General features: G+C 39.6%; 1 long non-coding RNA gene and 2 pseudogenes across 1 annotated transcript; 1 reads left to right on the forward strand and 2 right to left on the reverse strand.

Annotated features, from left to right (window-relative positions):
* Positions 1–1,603: 1,603 nt before the first annotated feature.
* On the reverse strand, positions 1,604–5,318 carry LOC147929014 (uncharacterized; annotated as a pseudogene).
* A 442-nt stretch (positions 5,319–5,760) lies between these two features.
* Positions 5,761–9,434, reverse strand: LOC147929015 (uncharacterized; annotated as a pseudogene).
* Positions 9,435–11,773: 2,339 nt separating this feature from the next.
* LOC147929016 (uncharacterized) lies at positions 11,774–12,614 on the forward strand. The gene is made up of 2 exons (XR_015579495.1): positions 11,774–12,150; positions 12,244–12,614. It is a non-coding gene; the product is annotated as an uncharacterized LOC147929016 (long non-coding RNA).
* The last annotated feature ends 492 nt before the right edge of the window (positions 12,615–13,106 follow it).

Here is a 13,106-nt window from a genome sequence, read left to right on the forward strand (position 1 = left end):
GCTTAGCATCATCTTTCCAAAAAATCATGCAATAGTCAACGCACACATCAATCATTTCAGATGATAACCCAAGACTCACAACCAACTTCTGTATTTCATAGTAGTTCTCAGCCGATACATTATCAGGTGGCAAATACTCTTTAATGAGTTCAGCCCAAGAATCCATGCAATTCTCACTTAAGTTATTATCAGCTTTAATTGTCATCATCCTAGATGCTAATGATAACTTAGAATGCCCTTCTCTACATCCATCGTAGATAGGTTGATTTGCAGCATCTAACATAGTATAAAAACGTTGTGCATCTACGTTGGGTTCTTCCGTATTATTCTCAGGAAATGCAGCAGTAGTTTCATGAAATACATCATTAACCATATCATGAAATCTATTTTCCTCATTATACCCATAAAAACCAAATTGATCAGATTCTTGATGCCCATAATTACTAGGTTGATCAACAACATAATTCATACTACTACTTCCAACGTTACTGCTACAACCCTCTCCATGATGATACCATACATAGTAATTTGGCATAAATCCTCTATTATAAAGATGCTTCTTCACTAGATTAAATTCCAAATAATTATCGTTGAAGCACTTAGGACATGGACAAAATATTGTACCGTTTTGACGAGCAAAGTCTTGGTTTGTCGCCTGGTACATGAAAGCGCGCAACCCATCACAAAACTCTCTCGTCACATCACCGGTCTCCGGATCTCTGTGATTGTACATCCACCGTTGCAATGTGTATATCTCATGCTGCCCGCCTCCAAACATTATTATATAATTTAAAAGTGTTTAGGTTTTTTTTTTAGCCTTTTTTTCTTTCACAATATTTTTTTTCGTATTCAAAGTGTGTCTGTTGGAAGTGTTTTGTGTTGTGGTTTCCATGGATCATAAACTTGCTATTTATAGGCCTACTAAAAATAGTTGCTATGGATTTGCTAGGAAAATTTGCAAGGGATTTGCGAGGGATATTTTAAAATATTATTTTATTGCAAGGGATTTGTGAGGCTTTTACTGTTTTGCCGACAAAACAGTTACACTCGGGAAAAACGTGGCTGCCGACATCATCGGCCCTTGCAACTCCCTCGCAAATTTGCTACGGAAAATGTCATCGCTAATCCGTCGCAATATGCGAGGGAGTTGCGATGTTTTTGCGAGGATGTTTCGCGGAGTCGCAAATCTGTCGTAAATCCGTCGCAAATTTGCGAGGGATTTCGCCGTCGCAAATTTTGCGAGGGAATTACAAGTACCCTCGCTAAACTAGCAAACTACTCGCAAATCCGTCGCAAATTTGCGAGGGCATTTTGCCATCGCAGATTTCCCTCGCAAATCGACTGTTTTCTTGTAGTGCATTTATAGAATTTGGTCGGTTATATCATTTATAGAATTTGGTCGGTTATATGTTATTCATGAGCACAGTACTAGTATTAAAAAGAGAAATATCTATTAAAATATTAAACACATGAAAGAAACATGCTTAATTATCTCGTTCCAACAGCAAGTACTTAGCATAAAACGTTTGACTCGAGAAGGATTACTTTTTTTTGGGTGGATGTTACAAAGTTGCAGCTAATTAAACGGATAGCCTAAAACGTCTCACTCAAAAAGGAGTTTATCATTTGGCCATGCCACTATTGAGCTGATTGTATCAGAAATGTACTGGATTTCTGAATTTGGTCTCCAGACACTTGCAGTACCAATCTTCGAAACTTCTACCCAGATCTTGCTGGCATTCTTGCCTAATGGGACGTGATGGACAACATCTGCAGGATCAATAGAACACACTCTGCCTTCTGCTACTATGCGTCCAGAGTTATTAGACTCTAACAAGATGCACTTCTTCTATGCATCTTTCCTAGTATTGGTGTTGGTACTTGTAGCACTCTATAGCACCCAAAAACATCAAATCTACTATTCAACATCCATCACAGCAAAATCAAAACTCTAACACAATAATGTATCCAAAAAGAGTATCATGCCTGACTAGACTTTCTCTATATTTCTTCTGGTGCATGTATGTAGTCTATCCTTTGGATTGGCCATGCGATTTTCACATTCAGTGCTTCACCCATCAAATATATTTCGGAACTTGGTCTCCACAAATAAGTATTTGGGTTAATAACACTTTCAACTTGACAAACAACCGCATTTTGATCTATACGAGTATCATCCACCATTTTGTTTTGATCAGCCAACAACACAACACCCTCAGCAATAATTTCATCTTCAAATAAACCCAAGATTTTGCATCTAGCAACTTGGTCATTTGTTGTAGGATCCTACAGTTATCGTGTGTATGGTTAGTCATGAAACAACTGCTGGGACATCCTAAAATATCCCAAATGGTTATTAAAATTTACCTGCTTAGAGCCATCAGTTTGATGAGAGACATCTTCATTGTCCAATATCACTTTATGAGATGGCCATGCTATTTTGGTCCCTACAGCTTCTGGCAGGGAAAATACATCTGTCGTAGGCCTCCAAATACATGCTTTTGGGACAAGTACATACTTGATGATTATAGCTGCCATGTTAGGACCAAACGGAATTCCGCTAATCCTATACTGAGGTTCAGCAGAGCAAAATTCTCCTTCACCAACGACAATATCTGTTTTAGAAACCCAATCCAGGATCTGACACCTAACTCCTCTGCTAACATTACTATCCTCAGATTGAGAAGCAACATTACCACCACTTTTCTTGTCAGCTAATTCCTGGACGAAATTCTTCAAGTCATGAACCTCGCTTTGCAATTCTTCAATTTTAGAATCTCTGGCATGGAGGTGTGTTAGCTTGGTAGTAGTAATCCCTCTGCCTATCCCTTTGACGCGTCAAGGTTTGTCAATCCCCAACACTTTGCTCACAGCATCCTCTTTAATATTAAAAGAACCGCTTGTTGAGTCCATTTGACTATCAAGTGATTTGATTTGTTCCTGAACAAATGCAATTCATGTATATTGGTCAAAAACCTATAGAGAAGACTTGTTACTTAACAAGAATTATGTACGATTCTTACAATAGTGTCAGCAAACTCGGGCTTCACAGGTCTGCTATTGGCATGTGTGTGTCCCGCAATACAGATCTTACTTCTAGTGACCGTTTGAAAGACCCCGACCCAAACGTCCCAGCGTCCGCGGTCACGGCTTCCATTCGGCCCCATTCCCGGCGGAATACCCATTGATTCAGGTACTTAGCTTTCGCTTGCGACCTTGCTTCATAACCCCTTTTCGCAGCGGAATATAACTTTAACCTTGACCCATCCCTTTGTGCTTAGCCATACAACCAACCAACCCCACAAGCTTGCACATATTAGGGATGGGGACATATAGTCCCTTCGGTTCACAGTGAACGGTTGCTCTATCTGCTTCCCAAACCACTCGTGTTCCCGAAGCTTGGCATCGGACGTCCCATTAGTTGACCCATCGGTCATACCATTGAACGCCATCGACTTGTCGGTCTTGGTATCAGAGCCAGGTTCAATCAAACAATCCGACCCCATAATTGAATCTCCGATCGACCACCGAAAAGGCCGATACTTCCGACAGACTTGTCGACCACCCGACCAATCAATCCAACCTACGGCTCGTATCGTCGATCCATTGATCACCCGATACGACTAGCGATTGAATCACCAGTCAACCCTCGATCGATCCTTCCAACCTATGGCTTGTATCATCGATGACCTTTCTATCGGTCCGACTCTATGACCGAACCGTCGATCATCCTGCGATTGGTTCGACTCCATGGACGAACCACCTCTTATCCTACGATCGTATCGGCCCGCTTGCCAAACTGTTGCTCGCCTCATCGTACCTTTGATAGAGAGGTAGCATGCACATCAGTTCGGACGAGTAAACTCGCCGAGCCGCACCCCCTTTTCTTCTTAGGCTTAGATGGACGATGGAAGGATGATGGGTGTCTGGAAATGATGGCCACGCCGTCTATTTATAGGGTCCTGGACAAAGTCTAGGCCCCGAAAGGCACCTGTCCGACAAGACCCTTTGATTGTGCACGTTTGTCCGTGCTTGTTCGGCAATGACCGTCCGTCTGTGGCTGTTCAGCCGTGCTTGTCCAACCGTGTCTGTTCGGCCATGACCGTTCGTCACCGCGTCCCATGACTATCGACGAGCTGTCCAGCTGACCCGCACACTGTCCACCACCTTCCAGCTGGCCGAGCTCTGTCGAGCTCCTTGGCAGCTGGTCGAGCTGACGCTAGCTGGCCGATAACTGTTCGCAACTGTCCGATAGCTGTCTGCAGCTGGCCGTTAGCTGTCCGCAGCTGGCCAAGAGTTGTCCGTAGCTGAAATACTTGTTCATCGAGTTCGTTCAGCTAGTTCAGCTCATATTCTAGCTGTTTGAGCTAGTAGCTTAGCTACTTTAGCTCATTTAGCTATCAATTTACTTAAAACAAACTGCCCCCCTTTAGGATCGCGGGACGCGGGCGTTACATCGTTCTAGGGTCTACACTATTTTTTTCTATAAGCAAGTCATAGTATTTATCAGCATTATGGAACTCATAATATAACTTGTATGAAATATACAAGATAGAGAGTTACTGACCATTTTTTGACCTAGTCTAAACATTCCTTGGCGACTAGTGGTGTGAGGAATCTGTTTCTTCCTCATTTCTCTAAACTTGTTGCTTTTTTCCTGCACAATGTGATGTGGTTAATTAAATTACAGAACAGTAATATGAACATCCTCAAATAAATTTAAACACATTCAACCTTAAAAACTGCTGTACTCCTACTCTTAATCCAAGAGTTCCAAGTTGCAATAGATGAGATGTTACTTGGTTTTAATGAATTCCTCTCTGTAGTACTCTTTGCATCTCGAACTTGGTTTAACAGCTTAGACTTTCCACTCCTCCAATACCACCCATCTGTTTTAAAATAGCATCCTTCTGCCACTCTTCTCTTAAATTAAATCGCGCCTATAGGAAAAACATATTTCCAAGAGTTAAACAAGATAATTGAGATGAGTTTATTAAATATAGTAGAATAGAGTAAACATGAACTGCTTCCCATAATGTATGCTTCGTCTGCTTATCAACTTTCCTCCAGTTATCAAGTACTACCGGAACATGTTCCCGGACAAGTGCACCAAGAAAAGATGATAGTGTTGCTGAACCTTCTCCGTAGTGCTCACCAAGCTCACTGAATTCCACATCTACTTTGTCCTCAGGATCCTTCGCCACTTTATGCATCTTGGTTGGTCCTCTTTTCTTCATTTCTTTTTTCACCTGAATGTGGTGTTTGTACTTCTTCATTGATAGGATTATGAGATTCTTGCTCCCTAGTCTCAGTTCCATCTGGTATCTAAGAAGGAGTTTCCTCAACAGTTTGTTTTGCAACCCCACCATCTGGTAATTGAGAATTTACTTCCTCAACAGTTTGTTCAAACACCCCACTATTGACGTCCTCAGGATTTTGTTCTGGAACCCAACCATCAACTTCATCGACGTTTTGGTCTAGAACCCCACAGTCAACTGCATCGACATTTTGCTCTGTAATAACAACTTCTTGATTCTCAACACCATCAACGTCACCCAACTTACGTGCCAGAATCTTTTGTTTCCTCTGTTTATTAGTCTTTTCGTATCTATGGGAGACCTGGGCTCCAAACCTTGCTGACGTGCACTTCGACGGACTAGTCCTCTTCTTGTCTTCACCATTTTTTTTCCTGGACCACCAACCAAAAAGTTAAATTAGCTATAAATCACAGTTGTTTAAACCTAAGTCAACGTGGATATACTATTCTGCCACTATAATCCCATCACAATCATCCCTAGCAAAAAAACTCTCATCATCAGAAGATTGATTATCCAAATCCTCAGGAATCTGGACTGATGAAGGTGCACCAACAAAGTCCTATACTGTCTCCAACTCGTGATAGCCCCTTGGTGGTGCTCTCATTACAACATACCACGGAGATGAGTCATCTTCTCTAGAGTAAAATACTTGTTTTGCTTGTGATGGGAGAATGTATGGATCTCGGAGGTATGCTATTTGGTTCATATGAAGGTTAACGAGCGTGAATCCATCTTCTTCTTTCACACCATATCCTCTGTTGGCCCAATTGCATTTGAATAATGGAACTGTGAACATATGGTAGTCAAGAAGAATTATCTCCTTAATCACACCATAGTATGTAACTATGTCAGCCATCTGTCTACTATCGCGTGCAAAAGATCTACACATGCTGAAAGCTTCATATGTCACTCCAGAATTTTGAGTCTTCCGTTTACCATCATCAGTGTGAAAGCAAAGCCCATTAATGACAAAACCTTTATGAGCTTGTGCAATGTATCTCGGTCCAAATGCTAACCACCTCAACTTCTTCGGATGATCTTTTGAGTTAGAAGGAATCTAGTTAATAAGAATATAAAAATGTAAGTGACTGATTTAAAACTAAAGACTACTTAATATATAAATGGATGTGTAAAAACCTTTTCCTTAATTCATTCTGTAAACTGGTCAGTATGATATTTCCATAAAACAGTTTCACTTCTAGCGCATCGAACATCCTTAGCTTGCAATTCTTCTTAATGCATCATGTTTTACCATACAAAACGATGTATATGATATGCAAGTTAAGTAAAGTTGCAGCTAATTGACAGGGGATGTTTTAACTTACTGTACATAAGGATCCATAATCGCCATGTTCATCAAAACATATCGATGTGCTACCTCTCTCTCTCTCTATTTGAAAGGGTCACCTCTCTGCCCTTCTGTAGCGATTGTCCTTCGACAACAAGTCCATCTGTCTCAATATCTTCATTACGGTTTATTGCTTCTTGAACAGGTACTGATTTTTTTAAGAACTCCAAACAGAATGTTATACATTCTCCAGCCAAGTATCCCTCAGCCATACACGCTTCTGGCCTTGCATAATTTTTAACATATGCCTTGAGTATCTTCATGTACCTGCTCAATGTAATATCAGTATCCCAAAACTAACACATTTATAAAATAAGACGAATACAATAAATAGAACTTAACCTCTCGAAAGGATACATCCAACGAAAGTGTACAGGTCCTCCTAAACGTGCTTCTCTTGCTAGATGTATAGGGAGATGGAACATGATATCAAAAAGTGATGGAGGAAAATACCGCTCCAGTTGGCACATCGTCTCCACAATCTCATACTCCAATGAGAGCAGCTTCTCAGGATCAATGGTACACCGCCACCCGAGGTCCTCTTGGAAGCAATCCTCTCAATGCAGCAGGTAACAAATTCTGGATGAGTACATGATGATCATGGGACTTTAAACTACCAATCATAGGAGGGTTGATTGAAACAAAATTGGCAATATTTCCGCAATAGCCATCAGGGCCTCTGAATTTAGCCAATCGCTCACAAAATCTTTTTTTTTTCTGCCTTAGACGACCAGTAAGCCGCAGGGGGCAAGTACATTTTCTTACCCGTACTTCTGAATGCAAATGTTGTCGAATACCAATATCTTCCAAGTCTTTTCTTGCTTTCAGGCCATCTTTTGACTTAGCATTCTACATCAATGTAGATAATAAAGAATCCGACACGTTCTTTTCTATGTTCATAACATCAATGTTGTGTCGCACCGGCAATTCCTAACACATGAAAAGACAAAAAATAATAAAAATCAGTTAACCGGCAATGATGTTTATTGACCTTATAAATTAATAAAATATAAAATATTACCTTCCAATAAGGTAAGTCAAATAAGATTGACCCCTTCTTCCATCGCCACTGATCAGAAGTTTCTTCACACTCTCCCTCTGAAATCTCCTCATCTGCTAATATATCAGTTCTCTTCGTTTTAGTTTCCTTATCCAAGGGTCTTCCAAAATCATTCCTGAAATTCTTAAGTGTCTCAAAAATTTTAGGACCTGTTTGAATCCTATTCGCAGTCCCTTCCTCAACAGTGTTGTCAAACCATCCTTTTGTGCGTCTATAAGGATGTCCAGGTCTGAGTCGTCTCCTATATCCAATATATACATACTTACGACTAAACTTCAACCACCTAGCAGGTGTATCCTTTCCACAAACATTACACACTTGCTTACCCTTCACTTTACAGCCAGACAATGTCCCTAAGGCTGGATAGTCACTGATAGTCCACAATAACAAAGCTCTAAGTGTGAAATGCTCTTTCAGATATGAATCATAGACCTCTAAACCCTCATTCCACAAATCCTTCAAATCATCTATCAAAGGAGCTAGATAAACATCAATGTTGTTACTCGGAGCTGTTGGACAAGGGATCAACATAGTCAACATGATATTCTCAGCCTTCATACACAAAGTTGGATGCATGTTGTAGTTCACCAACAACACTGGCCACACACTGTATTTGGTATTTTGAATAGCAAAAGGATTCATCCCATATGTAGAAAGACCGAGTCGAAGGTTTCTCGGTTCAGCAGCAAACTCAGGCAATTTATCATTGACATGAGCCCAAGATATAGAATCTACAGGGTGTCGCATTTTACCATCTTCGGTGGCATTGGTATAATGCCAACGTAAATCCCATCAATTTTTTTGGATCTAAACATCCTCCTGAATCTGTCCTTGATCGGAAAGTACCTAAGAACCTTTCCTGGAATCCCCTTCTTTTCCTCACCACTTTGCTTATCTATCTCCCATCTTGAAGCACTACATCTTGGGCAGCTTTCCATCTCACCAAACTTTTTCCTGTAGAGAATACAATCATTCTTGCACGCATGAATGATATCATATCTAAACCCAAAAACCTTCAATAATTTCTAGATTGCATCCGTAGACTTTGGCAGCACATTGTCTTTCGGCAGCATGTCATGAACTATCGTAAATAACTGATTGAAGAAGTTTTCTGATAGTCCGCTTTTCACTTTTATCTGATAGAGGGCCATGATTGCAGAAACCTTGGTGTAATTAGAACATGTTGCATACAATGGAGTTTCAGCATCTCTCAAACTCTTCCTAAATTCAAAGTCTCCAGTAGTGGCATCCTCCTCAGATTCTCCTGTGTTTGATTGTTGTGGACTGCCTTCACCATCAAAATAAGCCGTCCTTAGCAAATCATAAGCTTCAGTTTCTGATGTTGGAACACTATCCGACATCTCATCCTTTCTTCCACCATGCATACTCCAACACTTATTCCTCATGTACTTCCTATCCATACCCTTAATCACTAGATGCTCCACTACTTTGTCTAAGAGTTGATGTGAAACATTGCGGCAATCGATGGACGGACAGATAATTTCAGTCACATTACCCATCTTCCTTGCTGAAGCAGTAACAAAATTAGTTGCCCCTTTCACATACTCAAGGCTAGCCCTGTATGTTTAATTAGAAAATTGAAAGTAAATATATAATAATGTTCAGAATCATATCATATGGAATATACAAAGTTCATATGTATATCAACAGATTCATACCTTGGAAGCCAAACCCATGTCTTGTCCATATATCCCCAATACGATCACAAAAACTCCACCACAGTTCAAACGATAAGACACTCAAATAACTAGAGCGAAAGTACAGAAATAGAAAAAGTTCGAAAAGAACAGCTTACAATGAAAATCAATCGGACCCAAAACCGTGATGCTTTTACCTAGTAAAAAAAACAGATAAGTAAAGATCGAGACAAAACCCAAACAATTCTAAAGTCTGAGCATAAAAACACAAAACAATTCTCAAGTTTACTAATTTCTAATTTTACCTTTATCAGACAAAACACAAAACAATTCTTTCACTAACATGCGAGCATAAAAAACTGGATTAGTGTAGAAATAAAATGCTCAAAATATACTGTAATTGAAAGCTACCAGATCTAAGAGTGAAAGATCGACACATGCATAAACATATACATCTGAGAATGAGATAGCGACAAATGGATATACAGACAGATCTGAGAGTGAGAGATCGACACATATATAAAGCATAGAAATTGAGAGTGATAGAGAGGAAGAAGTTATACTCACTCTGTCGCGACCAAATCAGAGTGGTTGCGAGAATTCTGATGAGAGTAGGAGATCGAGACAGAGACAAAAACGAAGAAGAAGGAGGAATGATTAAGTAAGACAAAGCTTAAGAGACCGAAGGAGAAGACGTTCAAAGAGTTAAAAAAAAAATTGAAGAAGAAGGAGAAACGATTTTTAATTTTATAATCCCTAGCTTTCAATATTTTCCCCCAAATCAATTTTCAAGTCGCGGGCACTAAAAATTTTATTTCCCGGTTACTATTATTATAGCGTTTCTAATCTGAGAATGCTATTACTCATCAATCCAACTAAGCGCGAGACCAAATTATTTTTGCCGCTCAAAATAAGATAGTGTTTATTTAAAAGAAACACTGTTAAATTTTAAGAAAGAAGATAACTATAGCATAAGTGAACAAACCGCTATATCCCGGTGCTATTAATACCCCGATTTCTTGTAGTGATAGAAATAAACTCGTGAATGAGTATGACCATTCCTTGGACTTGCTTGATTCGTTCCATCACTACATCCTTCAGGAACTTCTAGTAGGGAGGTATTAGGGTGAAAGCGTCAATTAAAGGCATGCGGAGCTCGAGCTCATGCATCTATTTTTTGAACAATTCTTTGTACTTCTCAAGAAGTTCCTTGCGAAACCGTCCTGGAAATGGCAAGGGTTGCTTGTAAGGTGGACGGATGAATCGTCTCTCTTTTTGTTTTTCTCCTCCTGTTTTGTCTGTGAGTGGTGGGATTACAGGAATGTCACCCCGATCATCAGTCCGGGTGGGGTGATCGGGTAACGGGTTGGGTTGCTTTGTGAGATGGTTTCGTGGATGAGTAGGAGTGGGCGGCTCACGGAGATCCTCCCCATCTAAGTCATTGCTGTCCTCAGGAATGATTGGTGGTGCCTCCTGAGGTGGTAAGTGGCGTCCACTCTGTAGTGCTATTGCGAGCGCGGACTCCTGACTTGTTGAAGTTGAAGCTGATTTATCTGTTAGCAGCTGTATGCCAGAGCTCAAAGCATCAAAACTTTTGTGTAGTTGCTGATGATTGGTCGATAACTGTCTTGCGAGGTCATCGAATTGTGTATTAATTTGGACCGCAACGGTTTTCTGAGTGGACAGGACTTGGTGCATTAGTGAGATCAAATCGAGGGATGAGGAAGTCTGTGAAGTGATTGGGCTGATAGATGGATTATTGTGGATGTAGGTACTGCGCCCTACTGTATTATTGATGTAATTCACTTCCGTTAACTAAGTACTCTTCCCACTTTGTTGCAGAAACTGCTCCTCGTCGGAGATGGCATGGACGTGCTGTTGCGGGTTGAGGAGCTTATCCAAAATATCATTGAGGGGTTTCATGTCTCTCTTGTCAATATACGAAAACCTGTCCAAAGCCACAAAACAGCCACAACTATTTTGTAGCTAGTATATATTAGCCACAAACCCGACACAAAATTATGTTGTGGCCATGTTGTAGCTATGTTGTAGCAATTTGTGGCTAATTAGCAACAAAAAAATTTGATAGCTAGTTGTAGCTAGTTAGCCATAAATTAGCAAAAAATTAGTCTGTGGCTATTATTTTTATAGCTATTTATAGTTATTTTGTGGCTGCTCTAAATTCTATGCACCAAAACTTACATGTATGATAAACAAATTATTTGATCTATAATCTATATGATAGAATTATGTTTAACACAAAAACAAGTAACCAAAAGAGATAAACTCAGTTTTGTAAAATGTACGCCTATACGGTGATGTTTAAATACACAAAATAGAGGAAAGCTACTAACCCACTAAATATACGCCTATACGGTTAAGATACGTGACTAATAAGTGGAAAAGCAACCCACTAAAATGTCACTATTCATTTATTTTATTTATTACTCTATTTAACCTAATTAATTTAGTAGCTTCTTCTCTTTCACCTAATTCTTGTTCTCTCCCTTCCACTTCCACTTCCTCTCCTTCCTTTCCTGCCGCACACTCCCACTCCATCGACTCCACACCATCAATGTCTTCTTCTCGGAAGACTCTCGTCAACATCTAGCAAGCTAACCAATCTCAAACTCTGATTACCTCTCATGATTTTCTTCCTTTCCTCTCCTCGTAATAGCCTCTTTCACTATCTTCCATGGATGGAACTCATAGATCGGAGCTCTTTTGCTAGGCTTGACACTCTTTCTGATCCCTCTTCCCAGATCTGTAAGAATCTTGCTTACTTCAATGTTTTAATTTCTTTCATCTGTCCAGATCTATTCTTTAAAAAAAAAATTGAAGGGAGCTTATTTGTTGCAGAAAGCTTGGGAAGTCTTATGCTTGCCTTTGATTCTCTAAGAAGCTAAGTTGTTTCTTTCATTGATCTTAAAGTTTAATTAATCCAGGTTATCTTAATTCAAGCTCTAATTTGTTAGATCTTCTGTTTTATTCTAGTTTTGTCCTCTTTTTTTGTTTCTGCAGATTTTGACTGTTTTATGTATGAAAAAGGCATGTATAAGGAAAGAGGAGGAAGACATCGGAGAGTGAAGGAGAGAACGTGTTTGTATGTATCTATATAATCGTATATGTATAGAGAAAAAACTCGTATACATATGTATATGTGTTTGTGTATATATATATTTGTAATATTGAATGTTTTTTTTTAAATAAATTATTTAAGTTGCCACAAACAATTAGTTCAAGTTGACAAAAATAACCATAAAACCAGAATATAAAATAGCTACAATGTCATAGATACGATTTATTTCGTTGCAAGTTGTGGTTATTTGCCACAAAATCTGCTGTGGTAAATCTGTGGCTAATCTTCCGCAAATAGTCACAACGAAAAATAGCTACAACACTATAGCCATAAAATTTTGTTGTGGCTTTCCGATGCTATTAGGAAAATAGCCACAAGATATGGGTTATAGTTACAAATTTTGTTGTGGCTTTGGACAACTTTTCTTGTAGTGTGTATTTGGCATCATCTTCGCCACTAGATTGCACAGTGCGATTGACGAGATTATGGACAACTCAACCAAAAAAGATGAACATGAGGAGAATTTTGAACTAAAAGAAGCATTGGAGGAACCTCTTGAACCAGAGGAAGTACCGGCGGAGCAGCTTGTACCGGAGGAAGCATCGGAGGAAGTGTTGATCGTTCTGGCGAGTTCTTTAACAAG

Source organism: Camelina sativa, chromosome 14 (assembly GCF_030686135.1).
Source record: "Camelina sativa cultivar CO46 ecotype springtype chromosome 14, ASM3068613v1".
NCBI lineage: Eukaryota > Viridiplantae > Streptophyta > Magnoliopsida > Brassicales > Brassicaceae > Camelina > Camelina sativa.